Raw genomic sequence first — 24,860 nt, forward strand, 5'->3', positions numbered from 1 at the left:
CAGCAGTTTCATGATATCTGGCATGTAGTAAGTAAATGTTTCTTTTAATTTTTTAAAATTTATTGAATTGAGTCTACCTACATATGTGATAGAATGGCATCCCATTCTGTTAATTTCAGATATGTAACTGACCAACTCAAGTGGTAGAAATTTTTAAATTTTATACTACTGAATACTGTAGGTCAGAAAGAAATTTGTTCTGAAACTATAATTAATATATATAATGTGTGTGTGTCTGTCTGTCTGTCTGTCTGTGTGTGTGTGTGTGTTCTCAATAAGAGAAGGGGCTCCAAGGAGATCTATGAACCTGGATAAATGTAATATACTAAAATTTGGTAGCCACCCCATCATTTCCAAACTTAGAAAATAGTCAAACTAAGTTATAAAAAAAATCCAACCAAAAAAAGAAAAGAAAGAAAGAAAAGAAAAGCTCATAGCATTCTAAGATGATATACTTGGCTGCTATCTAACATTTTTCAGTAGAAATCAATGCTTGAAGTCTTTTAAAATATGGAAGAGAACATGGCTGTGTTTCCATGCTTACTGGCTTGTAGATAAAACAAGGAATAACTATACGATCCAAGGATAAAGAAGGAAGAAATGTGTCCAGGCTCATCCTGAAATGTTAATGAGCATGAATAGATCTGTGCTGTTGGGATGGGAGAGTCACCTCAATAGTCTCCCCTTGTTTTGATTCATTACTCCCTGAAGGAAAAGTTTGCTATTTTTTTCATGTCTCCCTTTGAAGAAGTTTGATTCTTTTTAATGGCTTGGCACCTGAAGTGATTAAAACGATGAATTAATTAAGCTTTGACTTCCTTATCAGACTAAGAGAGTATAATTTTATGTTTCATTCAGTGCCACAGGCAGAAACACAGAAAAAAAATATAACAATTAACTGTTTAAACATTGAAAGTAGAAAACAAAATTAAGATACACCCCAGTTGTGCAGTGTGATGGGATGTTGCTTTAGTCATGATCACTGATTTAAAGGTTCATCCGTATCCTAAATCAAAGGCAAGTATCATGGGAAAATTACTGTTTGAGAAATGCAAGAGGTCAGAAGAGTATCGGGTGGCACTCGATCATGGATTAATGTATTCATTACCATATTAATTTATCTATCATTTTCAGTGTGTATTGCCACATAGTAATCATCAGATTGAGATAAAGAAAATATCATATGGTATAGATTTAGGGAAATAAAACATATGATTATGTAAAAAAGGACAATATATTACAAATGTATGCTTTCTAAAAGCAAATTTAAAGCTTGAATAGGGACTGGAAAACCATCTCAGTGGTTATAGATTTTAATGTATAAATGTAAGAGCCACAGTTCAGATCCCCATGGCCTACATAAAAACTTGACAGGCATGATGGTGTACCTGTAATTCCAGTGCTCCAACCACGGAACAAGCTAGCTAGCCAGACTCTATTTTGGTGAGCTCTGGAAGCTAACAGACATTGTATCAATGAATAAGGTAGGCAGAAATCTAAGAATCAAGGAGAAACCCCAATTTTGAGCTCCTTCCACCACAAGCATATGAATGTATGCGCACATCCATACTGATACATAAATACACATGCGTGAACAGAATGAACACATTAAAATATATTGGATTAATAAAACTTCCTCTGCGCAGCCAATGAGTCTTTTGGTTTCCTTAGTACTAGCAAGCTGAGTGCATCTGTGTTCTAATGAATTATGTGGGTCAGAAAGGGAACATTGCTGTCATTTCAGGACTTTGCAAAATTCATATAATCCCCATCCAAGTAAAGAAAGGGCAGAGTAGAAGAATGCACACATTTAACACACACACAAACATACACACACACACACACACACACACACACACACACACCAACACTTTCATCAAATGCACACATACACAAACATCCACACCCCCACACACATACACATGCAGAAACACATTAAACACACACGTACACACACACCACATAAAATATGTTCAGTACACGCATACACACGCAGCATAGAATCATTCGCTCATATACATTTTTTAAGTTTAGTTTTCTGTTTGGAATTTCATACATGAATAATGTGTTTATATCATACATTTTTTTTACAATCCAGTTGTTATCCCCCTCCCATTCTTCCCTCCCAAAATTCCTCATCATATTCTTCCTCCCAGATCTCCAAGAGGATGTCCTTACCCCCACACCTCCCAAACCTCGCCAGGCCTTCCCATCCCCTGGGTTGTCAAGTCTCTTGAGCGTTGGTGCATATCTTCTCATTGAGGCCAGACCAGGAAGTCCTCTACTGTGTATGTGTCAGGGCCTCGGACCAGCTCTTGCATGCTGCCTGGTTAGTGGCTCAGTGTCTGAGAGATCTCGGGGTCCAGGTTGGTTGAGACTGCTGATCTTCCTATGTGGTTACTCTCCTCCTCAGCTTCTTCCAGCTTTTCCTTAATTCAACCACAGAGGTACCCGACTTCAGATAATTGGTTGGGTGAAAAATCTGCTTCAGTCTCAGCTGCTTGTTGGGCCTCTCTGGAGGGCAGCCATCCTATGCACCTGTCTGTAAGTGCATCATAGCATCACTAATAGTGTCAGGCCCTGGAACCTCCCCTTGACATGGGGCCACTTGAAATGGTCCCTATTTGGACTGGTCACTGACTCTCCTTTCCCTCAGTTTCTTCTGCATTTTTGTCCCTGCAGTTCTTTGAGACAGGAACAATTCTGGGTCAAAGTTTTTAACTGTGAAATGGGAGTCCTATCCCTCCATTTGATCTCTCCTCCTACTAGGGGTAGATTCTACAAGTTCCCTCTCCCCACTGTTGGGTCGTTCATCTAAGCTCCCTCCCTTTGAGTCTTGAGATTCTCTCACGTCCCAGGTCTCTGGTACGTTCTAGAGGGACACCCTATGTTCCACACCTGAAGTTATATATTTCCATTCATTTTGCTAGTCATTGGGACTTCACTCCTATGTCCCCCACCCAATACTTGATCAAGTTCCCTTTTTCCCTTCCCTTCCTCTTCCCCTCTCCCATCCAATTCCCTCCCTCCCTCTGCCCTCTACTTTTTTCTCCCTCCCAAGTGGGATTGAAACATTCACACTTCAGTCCTTTAGCTTGTTAACTTTCTTGAGTTCTTCAAATTGTGTCCTCGGCATTCTGTACTTTTTTTTATTAATATCTACTTATTAGTGACTATATGGCATGCATGTCCTTTTAAGTCTGACTTACCTCACTCAAGATGATATTTTCTAGTTCCATCCATGTGCCTGCAAAACTCATGATGTTCTCGTTCTTAACAACTGATTAATATTCCATTAGACATTTTCTGTATCCATTCTTCTGTCGTGGGACATCTGAGTTGTTTACAACTTCTGGATATCACAAATAAGGCTGCTATTAGCATAGTGGAACACGTGCCCCTGTGGCATCGTGAGACATCTTTTGGGTATATGCCCAAGAGTGGTATAGCTGGGTATTCAGGTAGCTCTATTTCCAATTCTCTGAGGAACCCCCAGATGGATTTGCAGAGTTGTCACAGAGTTTTTGATCTTAGTCATTCTCATTAATGTAAGGTGAAATCTCAGAATCACTTTGATTGGTATTTCCTTGATCACTAAGGACTTTGAATGTTTCCTTAAGTGCTTTTTGGCCATTGGAGATTCCTCTGTTGCAAATTTGTGTTCATTTCTATACCCCATTTTTCCTTTTTTATTGGATATTTTATGTATGTACATTCCAAATGTTATCTGCTTTATCCCCTCTCCCTTGCCCTCTCTTTTTTCCCTGCTTCTGTGAAGGTGTTCCCACTCCTACCCACCCACTCCCATCGCAATGCTCTGGCATTCTCCTACACTGGGGAATGAGTCTTCAGAGGATCAAGGGCTTCTCCTCCTATTGATGCCAGACAGTGCCATCCTCTGCTACATATGCTGCTGGAGCCATGGGTCCCTCCATGTGCACTCATTGGTTGTCGATGTGGTGTTTTTATTGGATTGTTTGGATTTTTGAAGGTTAACTTCTTCAGTTTTCTATATATTTTGTATATAGCCCTCTCTAGCAGATGTGGAGTTAGTAAAATTTTTTTCACTATCTGTAGGTTGCAGATTTGTCCTATTGGCTATGTCCTTTGCCTTACAGAAGCTTTTCAGTTTCATCAAGTCCCATTTATCAATTCTTGATCCTAGAGTCTGAGATATTGGAGTTCTGTTTAGAAAATCCCCCCTCCCTGTGCCTATGATTTTGAGTCTCTTTCTCACTTTCTATTCTATCAGATTCAGTGTATCTGTTTTTATATTGAGATCCTTGATCCACTTGGACTTGAGCTTTGTACAAGAAGATAATAATGGAACAATTTGTATTTTTCTACATGCAGGCTGACAGTTAGACCAGAACCATTTGTTGGAAATGCCTTTTTTCCACTGTATGGTTTTGGCTTCCTTGTCAGAGATCAGGTGACCAAAGGTGTGTGGGTTCATTTTTGGGTCTTCAATTCTATTCCATTGATCTACCCACCTGTGTCTGTACAGACACCATTCAGATTCTATCACCGTTGCTCTGTAGTACAGCTTGAGGTCAGGAATGCTGATTGCCTCATAAGTTCTTTTATTGTTAAGAATTATTTTTTCTACCCTGTGTTTTATTTTTTCATATGAATTTGAGAATTACTCCTTCCACATCTGGGAAGAAGATTGTTGGAATTTTGATGGGGATTTCATTGAATCTGTGCATTGTTTTTGGTAGGATAGCCATGTTTACTATGTTAATCCTACCAATCAATGAGGATAGGAGATTTTCTGACGTCTTCTTCCATTACTTTCTTGAGAGACTTGAAATTCTTGACATACAGAACTTTCACTCATTTGGTTAGAAACCCCTTCTAACCAAAATACTTCACTGAAGTATTGGGGAGGTCAGGATTCAATTCCCATACCTAAACATAGCAAAAGCAAACACAGGAAACCAACCACCAATATCAAAGTAAATGGAGAGATAGTTGATGTAATCACACTAAAATCAGGGACAAGACAAGGATACTCACTCTCCCTGTATCTATTCAATACAGTATTTGATGTTCCAGCCAGAGTAGTAGGACAACAAAAGGAGGTCAAGAGATACAAGTTTCAAAGAAAAAGTCAAAGTATCACTATTTGCATATGATATGATAAGTATATATAAGCGACCCAAAAAATTCTACAAGAGAACTTCTAAAGCTGATAAACAACTTCAGCAAAGTGGCTGGATATAAAATTAACTCAAACAAATCAGTAGCCTTTTTTTATACATATGATAATAAATGGTCTGAGAAAGAAAAGATGAAAACAACACCAGTCACAATATTCATAAATAACATATCATATGTTTTAGCACAATTTTATTATAAATGCTCTTCATAGACAAACTTTCTAAGTGCTACTTAATTAGGCAAAAAAAAATGGTTTTCTCAAGACAAGCTATATAATTTGTGAAATGTGATTCAATGTGAACAGAAGTGATTTCTAAGTTCAACTCTTTGATTTTTCTATGTCATATATAATATTTATTGGGACTTTAATAGGGCAGAAGCTCTTTTAGTTATATATTTTAGTTGAATTTGTTAAAAAGCAATTTATATTTTAAAACATATCATGCCATCTCAGAGCATATGGAAATATTTTTGCTAAAACATCAGAAAATTGATTATTTTCAAAGTTGTTTGTACATTTTATTCCATGTCTCTAGATACTTCAGATAACTCTCCAAAAATGCTTTTGATTTTATTAGAACATCCAGGATATCCTTCTTGAATGTGATCATGCTCGGCACATCTGGTCTGCTCACTGAGTTCTGTATGCCCAAGCTGGTGATGTCTCCAGTAAGACCTTGCATTTATCTTGACCGTCAGTAGGTGTTTCATGGTACTCAGAGTCATTTTGTTAGGGCCATTTCCAAAGAGAAAAGTCCACAATTACTAACAAAGATCAAAGGACTAGGTCTGTCCCTAAAATTTCATGTTATCTGCTACTGAAAATTATATAATTCGTCCCATCTAGTCTTTACATTGCACCTCTATATGGCACACAACATGGTCATTATTATATCCATCTAACCAGGGAGAGTGTAGATCTGATATGATCTAAGTGATGAGAGTATAGTGTCTATTGACACGCACTTACAGATTAGTAAGTATAGCCTGCTGGGGGAGAGACCTTCAGCACAAGTGTATATCACCTCTCACTAAGCCCACAGGAATACATAAAAGCGATATGATAGGCAATTAAACGCCTACCAAAGTTTCTGTCAATGCAAAGCAGTGCCAAGAAAGGAAGGCAGATCTGTAGGGATGCCAACAGAAACCTGCCAAGAACCTGAAACTGCCTGGTAGGCTCTGCCACAAAAGCTGCCTTTGAGATGTCCTGCTAAGCTTATCTGACTTCCTGTAATAAAAAAAAAAAAGGATCAAGCCATGAGCTGCTCAGCATCTTCTAAAATAAGGACTGAGACCAATGGTATAGGCTTAAAAAATACAGTAGTGAGCTAAGGGGATGAAACTAAAATCTTGCCTTGCTTCTTTATTTTGTTTTTTTGTTTGTTTTTTGTTTTTTGTTTTTTCGGACCTGGGGACCGAACCCAGGACCTTGCAGTTGCTAGGCAAGCGCTCTACCACTGAGCTAAATCCCCAACCCGTGCTTCTTTATTTTGTACTGTGAAAAGAAAGCATAGGAGCCTCGAGAGCAGAACTGCTGGAAGGGGGTAATAGCAGAACCTGATGGGAAGCCAGGTGCTGGGGACCAACCCAGTGATCTTCCCAACCCACGTGTGCCTCCTCTGCACGTGAAAGTGTCGATGACCCCCACGTGTCTCTCCTACATCTTATCCAGCTCTTTCGGTGTAGGGATGTGTCAGCCAGGGTGGTCTTTCCTTTCTCTGTCTCTCAAGACTAATGATCTAAACTGTGATTTCTGTGAAACAGAAACAAAAGCTTGTATCAGGCTGCAACATTTCTGTTTTCCACACACTTGTGAGACAATATCAAACTCAGATCTCTGGCTTATTCATGATTCGGCTAAAAAGGAAAAATAAAGTACTCATAGAGCCTCTTCATCAAAGATAGATTTTTTTATTAGAAAGTTAGATCTTCTTCACACTGACTCAACAGACGATATACCCAGGAGAACATACTTTTAAAATGTCTGCTTGTGTTATGCCCTGGGACGAATACAAAGATAAAGCCTATGAACCATCAGCGGTTTCTCCAAATGCAGATTCATCGTCTCCTGTGATTCGCTGTACCTCATGGTAAAAAGGAGAATAGCAGGCACCTTCATTACTTTCCTAGGCTTTATTTAGTATTTATCAGGGAGGAAGATCTTTAAAAAAAAAAAGTGTACAACTGCCGCTGGCAATGTTTCAAGTGAGGGAGATTGGTTAGCAGAGGCTCATAAATAGGATAGGAGATACATATTTCAAATGCTCTATGTTATTCTAGAGGCAAGAAATTTGGCAGTTTAGCTCACTAAAGTCCCGAGAACATAGCTGGAATGCAAAACCGGTGCCAAGAAACCCCCCTCCCTGCAAACAAATCATCTCAGACACACATCTCATAAACAGAATCTTTGAAATCAGAATGAAAACAATTTACAATGTTTAGAGACACATTAGGCTGTATAATTACAGTAAGTATAGTCAGTTGTGAAGAAGTAGTTTCAGCTTGTGACTTGGTGGTAGGCAGTTGGTGGGTGTTTAAGTATTAGAAGGATTAGAGAAAGAAGCTAAATGAATTCGGTACAACAATGAAAAAGGGTAAGATTCATATGTGTAAGTAAATGCATATATCATTGCACCCCATTGACTGCTATGAACTGCTCCTTACTGTGTTGCTTTTAAATGCACTCACTGTACAGAGCTAGACACAGTGTTATGTATGCATACCTTAGCATGTGTGAGGCTGATGCAGGAGGATTATCATTCTAGCGCTAATGAGAACTACATAGCCTGCACTTGTCTCAATACAAAACCAAACTAAACCAAAACCAACCATACAACAACAAAAAAAAGACAAAAAAAACCCCCAAAATTTAAAAATTCTCTTTACATAATCCATGGCTCCTAGCTTTCCTTTATTTTCAATTCTTTATTCGGTCATTTTTTTTAATTACAATCATCAGGAGAAAAATTTTTGAGCATTTTCGTTAACAACGTCTACATCGCAGTGTCCTTCGTTTTCCTAGCCTGCCTTGCAGGCATTGCCACATTCGAACTCACCGAGGAGAGAAGCTGGAGAAGTCATAAGCCACAGGAGTGAAAGCCATGCACAAATGAGTCTGTAATTTTACAAAAACATAAAGCTGACTTCTGCATTATTAGACATATTAGAGAGATGGATTATCTAAGTGAAGCATTAACTCCAAGGCATGTTGTCTCTTCCCCAGTCTCAAACTGGCATGACTAGAGTGCACCAGATGATTCATAATACAGACCTTTAAAGAAGCTGAACGTAACTAAAACATGAAATAGCTTTGGCATATTACTCTAATCAGCATTGGTAAGTGCCCTTTCGGTTTCGGATGAGCAACCAGTGCGCAGGCGTGCTGGCTGCGCCCACCCTCTGATGAACTTCCTTTGCATGCTTTCCTCAGGGCTTGCAGGGCTTATTTTCCTCTTGGGATAATGTGCTTTATCGTTACCTAAATCGCAGCGAGGCATTCTTTGGGTAACTGTTCCAGCTACCGTTACCTAGTTTGAGATGCAAATACTTCTTTGGCTTTGACCGTGTAGAAAAAATTTAAAGTCAAAGTGGGAAATATGAAGCACTGTTCCAATGTAAACGAAAGAGTGGCGCTCTAGGAGAGCTGTCTGAAGCTACACTTGTCTAAAACCAACTGCTGGAAATTTGTGTTAGTTTGTGCAAAAAAGAAAGTATCACCCTAGATTTATCAATTTCCAAATATATTCTAAGTGCTGAAATGGATTCCAGAAGGTTTACTTGATGCTGCCTTGTCTTCTTTTACTATAACAATCTAAATAAATTCATTAAAAGCAAGAGACACAACAATATCTTAAAAGTAACTTTAAATGACCTATTTTAGTATAGTGCAAATAGTAATAGTCATTATTATTTTTCCTGTAGATGATTTTGAGGCATGTGTGTGTGTGTGTGTGTGTGTGTGTGTTTGTGCTTATGTCTAAAGTTTAATAATGTTTTTCCTTGTTATTACTAAAAATGGTTTCCTGCATGATCGTTTTGTCAGTTTGTTAATTACATATTCTTATATTGCAACTGCCTATTCAAGGTACCCCACATGTGTTGATTTGTATGGATCCTTTGTATCATTATAAACCTCAGAAATTTAAGTATGGAATGTAAACTCTGCCAGTTGGTGTGGCATTCAAAAACTGGGCCCCAACCGTGGATAGGTTAACTCAAGCAAGGTTTTGTTCATGCTTTCTTAGTCATTTTCAGTGGCATTTAGTCTCCGTGAGGTATTAGGCTGAGAGCTGGAGTTGTTGGCTGTCTGCTTGCTGTTCCCTTCAGTTCCTTGCCTCTGAGAAATGTTATACTGCTCTTGCTTTAGCTGAGCACGACAGGGAGAAGGCCAGAGGAAAAGTGTGAAAAGAGAGGAAGTCACGGTTTTTCGAAATCTAATTTCAGAACCAAAAACCATTACTTTGGTTTGATTCTGTTATTAGAATCAGATAATTATGTCCAACATACATAAGAAATGAAAAGGATATGAGTTTTGAAATTCAGGAAGTGCGCCATGGAAAGCAATTTTAACTGTTTCTTTTCATACGTATTTTTTCCTAATGTTGGTTATTATTTGCTTCAGGTCTAAGATAATTATCTGCTAAAGATTAAGAGAACTCAGGATTTTAAAATATTCTTATAAATACCAATTTAGAACCATCTTGCTGACACACAATCCTACTTAGTATTATAGTAAAAATTTCAAAACTTTTCTGAGGGTCTTCACATCATTTGAATGATATTAGTGTTTTGACATGGATCAAGGTCACACATCTAATTTTATCTCCTTGGTAATTTGTGAAGTTGAATGCTTTCTATGTAGAGAGACAAATGAGGTTTTCCCACCCAGAAGTTCTATATTCTTTGATGCTTTTGTATTGGGTCACTGCTCATGCATTTGTAACAACTAAATATAAAATAAGAACATGTTTTTCTTATGTAGATTTAATATTGGTTCTAAATTTTCATTTGCTCTTTCAGTAATAAAATTTTTTTTCAAACAGTGACAGGCTGTCTATATTGATATATAAATAACCACAAGTGTTCGGCTGATGAGACTGTTGAAAAAATTAAAGAAAAACATTTTAAAGCCAAAAATTTATGGATAAAAGTACAATGGTTCCAATGAATCATGGCCCAGAAATGTATTTCAAAAACAGAGGAAACATGTTGCCTCAAAGAGTGCTAATATTAGGAGAAGAAACTTGTGGACAAAGACGAATGTTTTGGTCCAGCCTATGTGAAATCTGACAGAATCAGCTCTGCATCGTTTCCATTTCTCACCCTTAGGTCGCATGAGGTAACTAAGAGCTGCCACGAGTATAGAGTCTTGATCAGATTACAGGTGCCTGATCTCAGTTCCCGACTCGCCTAGGACTATGCTGTCCATGGACCCTGATGTGAACTACTTCCTGTGATCCCATTGATGCAGTATGACCAGAACATGTGTCTCGCCCATCTGGATAGCTTTTCTTGAGGAAGGGGATTGGATCACTTTCTTGGCTGTCTCTAAATAAATATAAAACCCACATTTCATAACTCGTATGTATCTGTTAAGTTTTGCAAGCTTTACACATCCTGATAGCTAGTTAATACCCATGAATCTACCCTATAAGTATAACACATCATGAAATTAGGAAGTAGAAAAAAGGTTTTATTTTGTTGCTATAAATTCATCTTATCCTAGAAACATACATTATTGAGGAAATGTTTTAGAGCAAAATCTGCGCATCGGTTTGATGCAATGGTAAATTTAAAATCCATAAATGACCTCATTTTTTAACATCTGCAAGAGAATTCTAAATCAGAACTTCAATTTATCTATCATATGTTATAAATATTGACATAATTATAGTAGACAATATTGAAGGATGCTATCTATTCTTATAATTAAACTTCTAATTAGCCAATTTGATTCACAAATTAAACTTAATTAATGGGGTATATTGGCAATTAAACAAACTGATCAACTCTTATCCCTTTAAATATGGTGAGCACATTAGTAAACATGTTTCATTCTTTTTACTCTCTCTACTTGAGGAAAAACTTTGCCTCTTTTACAGAGCAATGGAAATACAATCTGGCTTCCAATCAATTCTTTCTGTGCAACCTTCTTAGATTAATGAAGTCTTTGGCTCAAAATATTCTACTTTTACAAATTTTATTGGTTGGTTTATTGGTGTTTGTGATTGTCTGATTTCTAATTTAAGATATTTTTTAGAAAGGAAATTGGAGTTTTCAACTTATTCAGTGCCTAGACATATTCACACAGTTCAGTGTTAAGCTGAATTCAGTGAAAGCCATGACTTAGATAGAATTTTTCCATATGAATAATTTGCAACATATATTAAATTAAAAAATGAAAGAAGTGGAGGGTGACTAGCAGGACACTTAGCAGGAGGACATGCATAAGCTTATTTTAGTTTTTTTAAAGGAGGAAAGTTAGTACTATCAAAATTGACTAACAAAGAGAATGGAAAAATCAAAATTGTTTTTATAAATTAGATATAGGACATATTCTTAATTTGTAGGTTTGAACTTTGAATATTTTACACATAAAATATTTAAAATTTAAAAATTGCATATTGTTATAATATATTGAACAAATTAAACGTTAAGAGGTCATTAAAATAAAATAGTCACAGTAGAAATAATTACAAATTATATGCCTAGCAACACATTTCTATTTAGTTAAAGTCCAACACAGTCATTTGATATAATGTATGTACAATGTATATTTTAAGATAAAACAGACTAAAAGGTCTTTATGTCCTTCAGAATTTATAGTGTAAATGTAATATAGATTTCAAGAATCTATAAGCAATAATAATTTCAATTGAATGTGCTTATGTGTAGATTTACTTTAAAATGAAATAACACATTCCTCTAATATTAGGTGAACATCTGAAACAACATTAGCAAACCAATGAATTTAAACAATAAGGTATATAAGTATCTTGATTATAAGAACCAATGTAATCATTTACCAAAAGAACAATATAAGAAATATTATTTTCAAATTAAAATAATTATAAATTGTACATATAAACTCTAAGAGGCCACAAGAATTGGAAATGATGTTTGAAATGATTCTTGGCATAAAGATTTCTTGGAACCTTTAAACTGAAAAAATTTTGCAACAAATATTTTTACTAATTTATTGACAACCCTGTAGAATGTATCATTTTTAAGGTAAATTTTTATTTTACTTACATGAGAATTTGCCTGTATAAATACCTAGGTAGCACATAAATGTGATACTTGTGTAGGTCAGAAGGCAAAAGATACCCAGGAGCTGGCATTACAGATGATTGTAAGCGGCCATGTGGTACCATGAAGGAGCACCAGTCCTCTGGAAAGCAGTCACTACTCACAATGATTGAACCGTCTCTCCATCCTCATACAGTATATTTTAATAGCTGTATTATAATTAATAATTTCCTGTTATGGCATAAATTATATATTTCTCAGGATAATTTAATGTTACTTTTTGTTGCAACAACAATTAAAAACAAAACAAAATTACCCTGGACAGGGAAGACTGTGGACAAATACAGCATCAACAATAATTTCCAAATGTGGTGTTTCTTTAAGGAACAAAAAGCAAAGTTTGGTATCACTTCTGTCTTTTACAGCTCAGAATATGTTATTGCTGACTATTATTCAATAGGGCCACTGTTCCTCACATTGAACGGAAAACTTCCAATAATAAATAATATTTGGCACAAAATCACAAATGTTTAATGTGCAGAGTAATATGTATTCATGAAAAAAATGTAAATTGATTTATTTCATGAAGTGTCAAAGAAGTATCAAAGAAATTAATAACAAAACTTGATAAATGTCAATGAAGTAGACACTGCGAGGTTCAATAGGTATGGACATATATGGAAAAAGAACCAGCAACAGGAAACACAAGGCAATTTAATAAGTCCATAAATTATACAGTATGTATGGACCAACACGCTTAGCTCACAGAAAGCCAATGTCATCATATTAGTACACTTGGCAGAAGAAGAAAATTCTTTGAAAATATCTTGAGATCTCTAGCCATCAAGCTAAGAAATATCAACTCATAGCAGAGGTGTGAAATAACCCTTTCTTTATAAACCTGCTAAAATCACATGACAGTTGCAGTTCTTTGTCTGCTGGTTTCTCCTTCCTTCCTTCCTTCCTTCCTTCCTTCCTTCCTTCCTTCCTTTCTTTCTTTCTTTCTTTCTTCCTTTCTTTCTTTCTTTCTTTCAATGAGAATAGAATAAATAGGTTATCCCATCAGTTTTATGGTAGGAACCTGAACTTTATTATTGGTTGTCTATTTAGAAACTATACATGAGAGTGTGACCCAAACCCCATTCCAGATACCTGTGGTAGTAAGACATATATCTTACTATGATATATGCTTGGATGAGCCATTGAACTGTCCAGACCACCCTGACCTTAATGCCTCAACTCAGTAACTCCTTTCTAAGCCCAGACAATGATCCATAGCGACAACCGATTCTTTGACACAAGCTCTTGCATACAGGAGCTCTCTGCCCACTTCCTATTTCTTCAGCTTTCACCCATGGACATGTATAAACTCCTTGCTAAAAAGTCACCATCCTTTTCTTGAGTTTCCCAGACAAAGGGAATGGAAGCCATTGATCCAGGTAGCTTTTTTTTTCTTTTATTCTTCTCTAATATATTACCTCCCTCCTGAGGTTTCCAAAATACTCTTCTGAGTCCTCCAACATACTTTTCCATCTCCCTGAGATCCATTTCTCTTCTATGTCCCTTGAAAAACAAAAGAGTGGGCCTCCCACGGATATCAATCTAACATGGCATAACAAAATACAATAAGACTAGGCACAAACAAGCTTTTATATCAGGATGAGGCAACCCAGTAGGAGGAAAAGAGTAACAGAAGCCTTCAAAACAGTCAGAGACATGCTCCACTCCCACTGTTAGGAGTCAAACAAGAACACCCAGGTATGTAACTATAATGTATATGAAGAGGACACAGGTCAGACACATAAAGGCTCCGTGATTGTCACTTCAGACTGTGAGACCCTATATTCCCTGCATAGTTAATTCTGTGAGTCCTGTTCTCATAGGGTCCTAGAGACCTCTGGCTTCTGCAATCCTTCCTCTCCCTCTTCTGTGGCCTTTCCCTAGGTCTATCAAGTGTTTGGTTGTTGATCTCTGCATATCTACCCATTAGGTATAATCCAGGGTAACCTGAGTGACCATTAATTTTGCATGATTGTAGCCCTCTTCTCTCTCAGAGCTATTGTCCAGCAATATTATCAGAAATCTTGCATTTCCCCTCTATCGGTTTGTGTCATTTAGCAGTGAGCAAACATGAAGACATACATGGGATTCATATTTGAAGACCTTATATCCCAGATAGATGAAAAAGAAGATCAAAAACTGTGGAATTAAACCAGTAAATCAAATGAAGCAAATCAGCAGAGGGATCCAGTGTGGAATGGCTAACAGGTCCATATAAAAAGACTTAGGGAAAGACTATTGGGAGTGGGGGAATGGAAAGGAAGTTCAACATTACATATCTGTCAATGTGAGGCTGTATGATTCTAGGAGATTCCTAGGAGGTCAAAAGGTTCTTGATTTGCATCAGCAATGTAAGGCACAAACGTAGTCATAAACTACGTGAAGGGGAATAAGAAGTGTATAGAAGCCTTCAGGCTAGTTGGAAATCTACATATAAACATTAAGAGAACCAGAGTAATGTAAAATGTTTGTTTCCTGGAGACTACATCCTAGCCTAGTGGAGAGGGAGGTGTGAGAGACTATTATTTATCATAAAATAATCTCTACCACTATTTGGCTGTGTGTTTGTATGCATGTCCACAAGTGAGTATGTGTCTACACTTACATTTATACACATTCATGCTGTTCCTAAATGGTGACTGTTAAACTGATACAAAAGTGGTCTTTGCTACCATTTTGCTTGCCACCTTCATAACCTTATCTAATGTTGAAGGAGATAGTTATTATTTCATGAGAACTTGCCATAATTAAAAATAATCATCTTTAATTATTCGGTTTCTTTTAATGTTTACATATAGACTTCCAACTAAACATATCCCATTAATTAACAACAGCTTTTGGAATAGCCCTTCCCCTAGCTGTTTGAAACCCACATGAAGACCAAGTTGTACATCTGTTAAATATGAACAGGAAGGCCTGGGTCACCTCATGTGTATTCTATGGTTGATGGTTCAGTTTCTGAGAGCCCTAAGCGTCCAGATTGGTTGACTCTGTTGGTATTCCTGTGGCATTCCTATCTCCTTCTGGCATGCAATCCTTCTTCCTATTCTCCCAGAAGAGTCACTAGCTCCATCCACTGTTTGGCAGTGGATTTCTGCATCTGTCTCAGTCAGCCTCTAGGTGGAGCCTCTCAGAGGACAGCCATGCAAGACTCCTGTCTGCAAGCATAACAGAGAATCAATAAGAGTGTCAGGATTTGCTGTTTGCCCATTGGATGGGCCTAAAATTGGGTTGGTTATTGGGTGGTCATTCCCTCAGTCTCCACCCCATCCCCCTTGCCTGCATTTCCTGTAGACAGGATAAATTTGGAGTCAAAACTTTTGTGGTTAGGTTCTATATCTCCAATGCTGTGAGTCACAGCTAATGTCTCCTCCATTAATTCCTGGTTGCCCTCCTTATCCAAGATCTTGTCCTGAGTTTGAACCCAACTCCCCACCCCCATCGGTTGCAGTTTCCTTTTCTTCTCATGGCCATCTGGCCATCTCTCTTGTCCTTCTCACAATGTAATCCTGAACTACCCTCAATACCCTCCCTATCTCCTTTCCCATTCAGTTCCTTAAAATTTTTAATCAAAATATATTTTAAGTGAAATATTCTCAACTTATGAAGGTTTTATTAGAATTTAATTCTAGCACAAATGGAGAAATACCCATAACTATGTATGTAAACATAAAGACAACTTGTGTATGCATATGAACATGTGTTGGCACATAAAGGGTGCTCCTGCATGCTTGTATACATGTACAGGGGCCTCAACCACCTTCACAGATCACAAAGTAATAAGTGTGGGAGACAGGTTTTAATTCACAACAAGACTCAGTAGCTTGTACTAGTTAAAAACACAGGTGTCCGACTCTGAGTGGTTGATCTGGGCATATTGAAACAAAGTGAACAAACCTTAAAGAGACAAATGTCAACTAAATACAAATAAGTCATGGTTACTTAGGAAACTCTTTGTAATTTACTTATGACACCTCCCCTAAAGATGCATTCTGGAAATTGATTAAAAAGTAAACAAGCAAACAAACACCCCCCACACACAGTCTCCAAATGAGAGAGGTCTGGAGAAGGATCCTGTGCTTGGATATCGCTAGAAACACGGATTGCACAAAGATCAATAGGCTAGAAAACATGTCTGTTCCAGAGTCTGGAAAAGATGTTTTTCATTCCTTCCTTTGACAGATCAACCCTTTATTCTTAAAATTTCAGGTTCCCCTAGTGCATATTTGTAAGCACAAAGACCTCTGTGCCCCTTATATACATATGACATGCCAATCTCAGTTATCTCCCCAAACCAAATAGATAATAGCTTTTAATTTATTTAAAATGAGTAAAATTAAGTTCGAAAGGTCAAAGTGATGTTTGGAGTAATGATCATGAGGCAGTGTGAGGAGAAAGCAACCATTATTTGATACAAGTTCTTCTCTCATTGGTTGTTCATAATTTGCCAGCTGTGCACATTTGCATAACATCTCTCATCTGCCTATTAACTAATTTCACCTATCTGCCATTTATTTACATCAGTAACTTTTAGAATGAGTTCTGCCTTCCTCTACTCTCTAAAGATGTAGGTTTTGAACTACAGCTACATATTAAACTACTAAACCTTTACTAGACTCTAAAGTCTGACATACTTTGTGACATTTAACTATGCAGCATTTTAGGATGACTTCATTTATTTGTTTCTTACTGTTGGATATTTTCATACATGAGAGTGCTAAACATAGACTTATGATCAACTCGATACAATGTAGAGTTATATAAAAATATGAATTGATGATTGAGAAATTGCATGAGTGGGACTGACTTGTAGTTATGTCTTTGAGAGATTGTTTTAATTGATAATTAATGTGGAAAGGTAGCATTCATTGAGTGAAATATCATTCTTAGGCAGGGGTTCCTAGTATAAATAAGAAGATTCACTAAATGGAACTAGTTAGTGAGCCTTGAGCTTTACTACTACATGGTTTGGCTTTAGTTCTGACTGAGTTCCTACCCTGCCTTCCCTCATGAAGGATTATGACCTAGAAGTTTAAGCTGCAACAAGCCTTTCCCTCCACAAAGCACTTTTTAGATATTTTATCATGGCAACAGGAGAAGCTAGACACAAGTTATATAATCAGTTCTACTAGTTTCCACTCTTATTTTCTTTCACTTTCCTCTCTTCACCATTGAAGTTTTTCTTCTCTAGAAGTTCACCTTCTATTTCCACGTCTTTTTTAATATATTGTACCCACTAGAGCATTTAAAAAGGATATTACCACCATATCTATTTATAGTGTGTGTGTATCTTTGTATGCATTTGTACATCTCTCTCTCTCTCTCTCTCTCTCTCTCTCTCTCTCTGTGTGTGTGTGTGTGTGTGTGTGTGTCTACATCATGGTGAACTTATGGAAGTCAGGGGACACCTATTATGAGCTGGTTATCTCTTTCCAATTTGTGTGTCATGGAGATTGAACTCAGTAGTTAAAAACTTTAACAAATGCCTTTGGTTCCTGATTAATTTTGCCAGAACTGGAAATGTTTCTAATTGTGATTATCTCTATTCCTCCCTAATAAATTATGTAATAGAAGGGATCATATTTTCTCACAGCAAACTATCAATGACTGCAGGTTGAAATCAAAATCAAAATATAATAATAAAAATTGAGTATCTATGATCCATTAAAAAATCTCATTTAAAGAAGAAAAAAAAGTGAACCAGGATCAAATAGAAATGGCTCCTAGAAACCTAAAACCTATGTTTTCCTATGCCAGCCTGGGACATAAGTGATGCATCCTGAAAAAGCTGATATAATTTGTTGTAATATTTAAAAACCTATTATACTATTCGTATTTGTCTATCATCTGCAGAAAGACAGAAAGATAACAATAACAATTTAAATCACATAGAAATTTTTAATGTGATGGGCACTTACAGAAATATTTTTATCTTTAGCAAAATTTCCATAATAACAATCCAAAAAATCTTAGGGTTACTCTGCTTAAGTTAGATTTGGAAATTCACCTTTGCTTTATTTCAGTCTTCTCAGAGTCACCTAGACTCAGCAACCAGCTGTGAAAATCTATTTATATATTTTCCTTATCTGAATAGGAGATCTTGGCTTTAAAGGACACATCTAAACAATTACCAGTGGAAATGAGAATAAAACAATGTCAACAGCAAATTTACTTTCAAAATAAGAAACTTAGTCTTTATAAAATACAGATATTATAGCTTACAATCCACATATTCTTTCTCTTTAATAAGACTGTACCAGAAAGGACAGCTTGTTTATGAGGTGAAAAATCAGAGGGTAGAAACAAATAGCAGTGTGTGGGCTGAGTCTAACAGTCCTTCATAAAGGGGCAATTAAAAATGTTAATAGTCATTGTCACATCTCACAGGAGTAATGGAAGACTTTTTCCAGGGTCTTTTCAGTTGCGGTATCTTCAATGCAATCAACGCAGGTATGAGGAAATTGTGAGCATTCTATTGTTGCAGCAAATCAAGTGAGAAAGTATCAATGTTTGATGGGCTCTGTGTTCCAACCAAGTTTTAATGATTAAATATGGCATTCATGTCACTCATAAGGCATGAGCATGGAAAAAATTTAATACTTGCACTTAATGATCACAGCATTAAGACACAGAAAGAAAAAATGAGATGTTATGAGTTTTATGTGCTTACCCTGAGTTTGAACTCAGCCTGGTATGCTAATTGGGAATTATTACATCATTAAGAGTCAAAAATTATAAAATCAAGATGAGGTCAGAATTGGTCACAAAGTTATATGAACAATCATATTGATTACCTATGATATGCTCTGATCTATACTTATCACTCTCCATAAGTTTTGACTTACCACTGATAAATTTATGACCAATGACAAATGTCTATAAAGCCAAAACTGTTGCAACAATGAGACCATTAGCTTTCTACTCTGTAAGACTAGCAGAGTAAGCCAAAGAACAAAGATATGAACACCATCATGAAAGCTGTATTTGTACAAACTATAATGGTTAATTAAACCAGAAGACATTCTATTTTTGGAACATCAATAAAAGAAGCAGGTGGAAAGATGGCTTAGTGGTTCAGAACTCTAGGTCTTCTTCCAAAGGACCTAGTTTCAATGCCCAGGACCCAAATAGCAGTTGGAGCTGAGAACTGTCTGTAGCTCCAATTCCAGATGAGCCAACACCTTCACACAGATGTACATGAAGGCAAAATAGCAATGTATATAAGATAAAAATAAATATATTATTAAAAAGTAAGAGAAAGAGATCCCATGGGTTACCGAGCTGGACTTTCCGAAATGCAGATAAGCCTGACAGCACAGGGGAGACCATCATTTCTGCTCACATTTCTGGCCCAAGAGGAACCAGCCTAGAGCTCTCGGGACACAGTAACCCAGGAGAAGTCTGGGACAGGATCCTTCTGGTTTAGTCCTGATCCCATAGCTGAACTGGTCCCACAGCTCTCTGTACCCAGATCCCATGAGGAGAGAGCGGTACTCTCAGAAGTGTGGACAATCCTGAAGGCAAAAAGGGGAGGGCACCACTTCTACTCACATTCCTGGCCCAAGCAAAACCCACCTGGAGCCCTCTGGACACAGGAACCTAGGAATAGTCTGGAACAGAATACTTCTGGTTTAAATATGTGCCTGGAGCTGACCTTGTGACAGAGCTCTCTGTGCACACATCCCACTGGGAGAAAGCTGGTCTCCAAGAGTAGTGACAAACAGGCTTAGTGGAGGACGAAGCCACTGTCAGAGACTGCAAGACCAGATAAAACCAGAGATAGCCAGATGGAGAGAAGCTAGCATAGTAACCTGAGCAACAGAAACTGAGATTACTTGACATCATCGGAGCCCAGTTCTCTCACCAAAGCAAATACTGGATATTCCAGCATACCAGAAAAGCAAGATTTGGACTTAAAATCACATTTCATGATGATGATAGAGGACTTTAAGAAGGATATAAGTAACTCCTTAAAGAAATACAGGCCAATACAGGTAAACAAGTGGAAGCCCTTAAAGAGGAAACATAACATTCCATAAAGAATTACAGGAAAACACAACCAAACAGGTGAAGGAATTGGACAAAACCATGCAGGATCTAAAAATGGAAATAGAAGCCATAAAGAAATCACAAAGGGAGACAACCCTAGAAAAACTAGGAAAAAGATAATTAGATATAGATGCAAGCATCACTAACAGAATACAAGAGATAGAAGAGAGAGTCTCAGGAGCAGAAGACAACAGAGAAAACATTGACACACCCATCAAAGAAAATGTAAAATGCAAAAAGCTCCTAATCCAAAACATCCAGAAAATCAAGGACACAATGAAAAGATCAAACCTAAGGATAATAGGTATAGAAGAGAGCAAAGATTCCCAATTTACAACGCCAGTAAATATTTTCAACCAAATTATAGAAGAAAACTCCCCTAACCTAAAGAAAGAGGTGCCCATAAGCATATAAGAAGCCTACAGAACTCAAAATAAATTGGACCAAAAAAGAAATTCCTCCCATCACATAACAGTCAAAAAACCAAATTCCCGTAACTCCTAAAGAAATCCCATGACACATAAAAACAATAATCCATAATGGTCAAGTAGGATTCACCTCAGGGATGCAGGGATGGTTCAATATACTGAAATCCATCAACATAATCAACTGTATAAACAAACTCAAAGGAAAAAAACACATGATCATCTCATTAGATGCTGAGAAAGCATTTGACAAAATTCAACACCCCTTCTTGTTAAAAGTCTTGGAAAGATCAGGAATTCAAGACTTATACCTAAATGTGAAAGCAATATACAGCAAACCAGTAGCCAACATCAAACTAAATGAAGAAAAACTTGAAGCAATCCCATTAAAATCAGGGACTAGACAAGGCTGCCCACTCTCTTCCTACCTATTCAATATACTACTCAAAATCCTAGCCAGAGCAATCAGACAACAAAATGAGTTCAAAGACATACAATTTAGAAAGGAAGAAGTCAAAATATGACTATTTCCAGAAGATACTGTAGTATACTAAAATGACCTCAAAAGTTCCAACAGAGAACTCCTAATCCTTATAAACAACTTCAAAAAAATGGCTGGATATAAAATTAACGCAAACAAATCAGTAGTCTTCTTCTACTCATAGGATAAACAGGTTGAAAAAGAAATTAGGAAAATGACACCTTTTGTATTAGTCACTTGATATGACTCTAAACAACAAGTGAAATATCTGTATGACAATAACATCACTTCACCAAAGAAAGAAATTAAAGGAGATCTCAAAAGATGGAAGGATCTCCCATGCTCGTGGATTGACAGGATTAATATTGTAAAACTGGCCATCTTTAAAAAAACCAATCTACAGGTTCAGTGCCATCCCCATTAAAATTCCAATTCCATTCTTCATACAGTTAGAAAGAGCAATTTGCAAATTCATTTGGAATAACAAAAAGCCCAGGATATCAAAAATTATCCTTAACAATGAAAGAACTTCTGGGGAAATCACCATCCCTGACATACAGATTATTGCATAGCAATAGTGATAAAAAAATCTGTATGGTTTTTGTACAGAGACAGTGAAGCAGATCAATGGAACAGAACTGAAGACTCAGAAATGCACCCATACACCTATGGTCACTTGTTCTTTCACAACCGAGCTAAACCCATCCAATAGAAAAAAGATAGCATTTTCAACAAATTGTGCTGGTTCAACTGAAGGTCAGCATGAAGAAGAATGAAAATTGATCCATTCATATTTCTCTGTATAAAACTCAAGTACAAGTGGATCAAGGACTTCCAGAGAAAACCAGATACACTCAAAGTATGTGAGGAAAAAAGTGGGGAAGAGTCTTGAATACATGGACACTGGGGAAAATTTCCTGAACAAAATACCAATGGTTTATGCTCTAAGATCAAGAATCAACAAATGGGACTTCATAAAACTGCAACGATTTTGTAAGGTAAAGGGCACAGTCATTAGGACAAAAATGGCATCCAACAGTTTGTGAATATATCTTTACCAATCATACATCTAATAGAGGATTAATATCCAGTATATAAAAAGAGCTCAAGAAGTTAGACTCCAGAGAATCAATAGGGTTCTATTAAAAGTTGGAGCAATGAGCCAAACAAATAATTCTCAAATGGCTGAGAAGTAACTAAGAAATATTCAAAATTTTTAGTCATCATGAAAATACAAATCAAAACAACCCCAAGATTCCATCTCATACAGTCAGAATGGCTAAGATAAAAAACTCAAGCCACAACAGATGCTGGCAAGATGTGGAGAAAGAGGAACACTCCTCTGTTGTTGGTTGTATTGCAAACTAGTAGAGCCACTCTGGATATCAGTCTCGAGGTTCCTCAGAAAATTGGGCATAGTACTAACTGAAAACCCAGCTATACCACCCCTGGCCATATAACCAAAAGATGTTCCAACATACAATAAGGACATGTGCTCCACTATGTACATAGCAGCCTTATTTATAATAGCCAGAAGCTGGAAAGAACCCAGATGTTCCTCAACAGAAGAATGGATATGGAAAATGTGGTACATTTACATAATGGAGTACTACTTAGAGATTAAAAGCAATGATTTCATGAAATTCATAGGAAAGTGAATGGAACTAGAAAATATCATGCTGAGTGAGATAGTTCAATCAGAAAAAAAAAAACCCACACATGGTATGCACTCACTGATAAGCGGATGTTAGCCCAAAAGCTTGGATTACCCAAGATATAATCCATAGACCACATGACGCTCAAGAAGAAGGCTGACCAAACTGTGGATGCTCCAATCCTTCTTAGAAGAGTGAATGAAACTATTCATAGGAGGACACAGAGAAAAAGTTTGGAGCAGAGACTGAGGAAAGGCCATTCAGAGTCTGCCCTACCTGAAGATCCAGCCCACATACATACAGTGACCTAAAAGACAATATTGCTGATATCAAGAAGTGCAGGCTGACAGGAACTAACATAGCTGTCTTCTGACAGGCTCTGCCAGAGTATGGCAAATACAGGGGCGAATGCTCACAGCCAACTATTGAACTGAGAACAGATTGGGGATTGGTGGACTTAGAGAAAGAATTAAAGGAGCTGAAGGGGCTTGCAACTCCATAAGACAAACAATACCAACCAGAGTTCTCAGGGACTAACCACTACCCAAAGACTACACATGGACAGACCCATGGCTCCAGCTGCATATGTAGCAGAGGATGGCCTTGAGCACCAATGGGAGGAGATGCCCTGAGTCCTGCCAAGGATGGATGACCCAGTGCAGGAGAATGTCAGGGTGGGGTGGCTGGAAGTGGTAGATGGGTTCATTGGGGAACACCATCACAGAAGAAGGAGGAAGGGATAGCGGGACTCCAGAGAGGAAATTGGGTAAGGGGATAACATTTGAAATGTAAATAAAAATATCCAGTTTAAAAAGTAAGAGAAAAAAATAGAGGTGGAAATTCAGAATTGTTAATAGCATAAATGTCCTTGGAATGTCTCTAGTTACTTTCACACTTCTCTCATTTTCGGTATTCACCATTGGTTAAGCTGCCTCCCAATTATACACTTAATTCTAGCCATCCTTCATTATTTCCTGGCTAGATGTCTCGTCCCTCTATGTCTGATACATAGAAATCTTCTCTTGAAAACAGAAAAGGCATACAGACATGCATTAATATGTCTCTACTCTAGTTTAGAAATTAGGAGAAAAAATGACAGAAGTCTATCCTAGAAGACATTCAGTTGTCAGTTGTTGAGCATAAAGAAGAAAGCAATGAGATATCTTGGACTTAGGGGTCATCTGTGAGACTGTAGACAGGAATCTAGGAAAGTCTAAAATAATAACAATGATTCTATGCTAGTTTAAAGAATCCAGTTCAAGTTCTATTCCCAACACCCATTTGAGGTGTCTCACTACTGCTTATAACAAGTGAATTTCATGCAAATCTAGACTCTAGGTATCTGGACACACACACACGCACACACACACACACACACACACACACACACACACACATACACACACACATACACACACACAGATGTGTGTGCGCGCATGCAGGCACACATGCTCACACACACATGTAAACAAACATGCCCATACACACAAACTATTTAAAGATAAAGTAAATCTTTAAAAGAAAATCAAGTAGAGTTACAACCCCTCTTTCCATGACCACAACTGCTTTTTCCATGACCCATATATATATTAACTTTCTCTCATAATAGTTGTATTATCTCTGGATAAATCTTCTTGTTTCTTCAGAGTTCAATCTTTTTCACTGTTCAAAAATTGCCCTAAACCTTATTGTCCTCAAATGTTACTTCTCTTTTTCATATTCAAAGTTAAATATGAGAGAGCAAATTAATTCAATAGCACAGCAGTGATTAATCTT

The sequence above is a fragment of the Rattus norvegicus genome, chromosome 11 (genome assembly GCF_021556685.1).
Source record: "Rattus norvegicus strain SHRSP/BbbUtx chromosome 11, alternate assembly SHRSP_T2T, whole genome shotgun sequence".
Taxonomy (NCBI): Eukaryota; Metazoa; Chordata; class Mammalia; order Rodentia; family Muridae; genus Rattus; species Rattus norvegicus.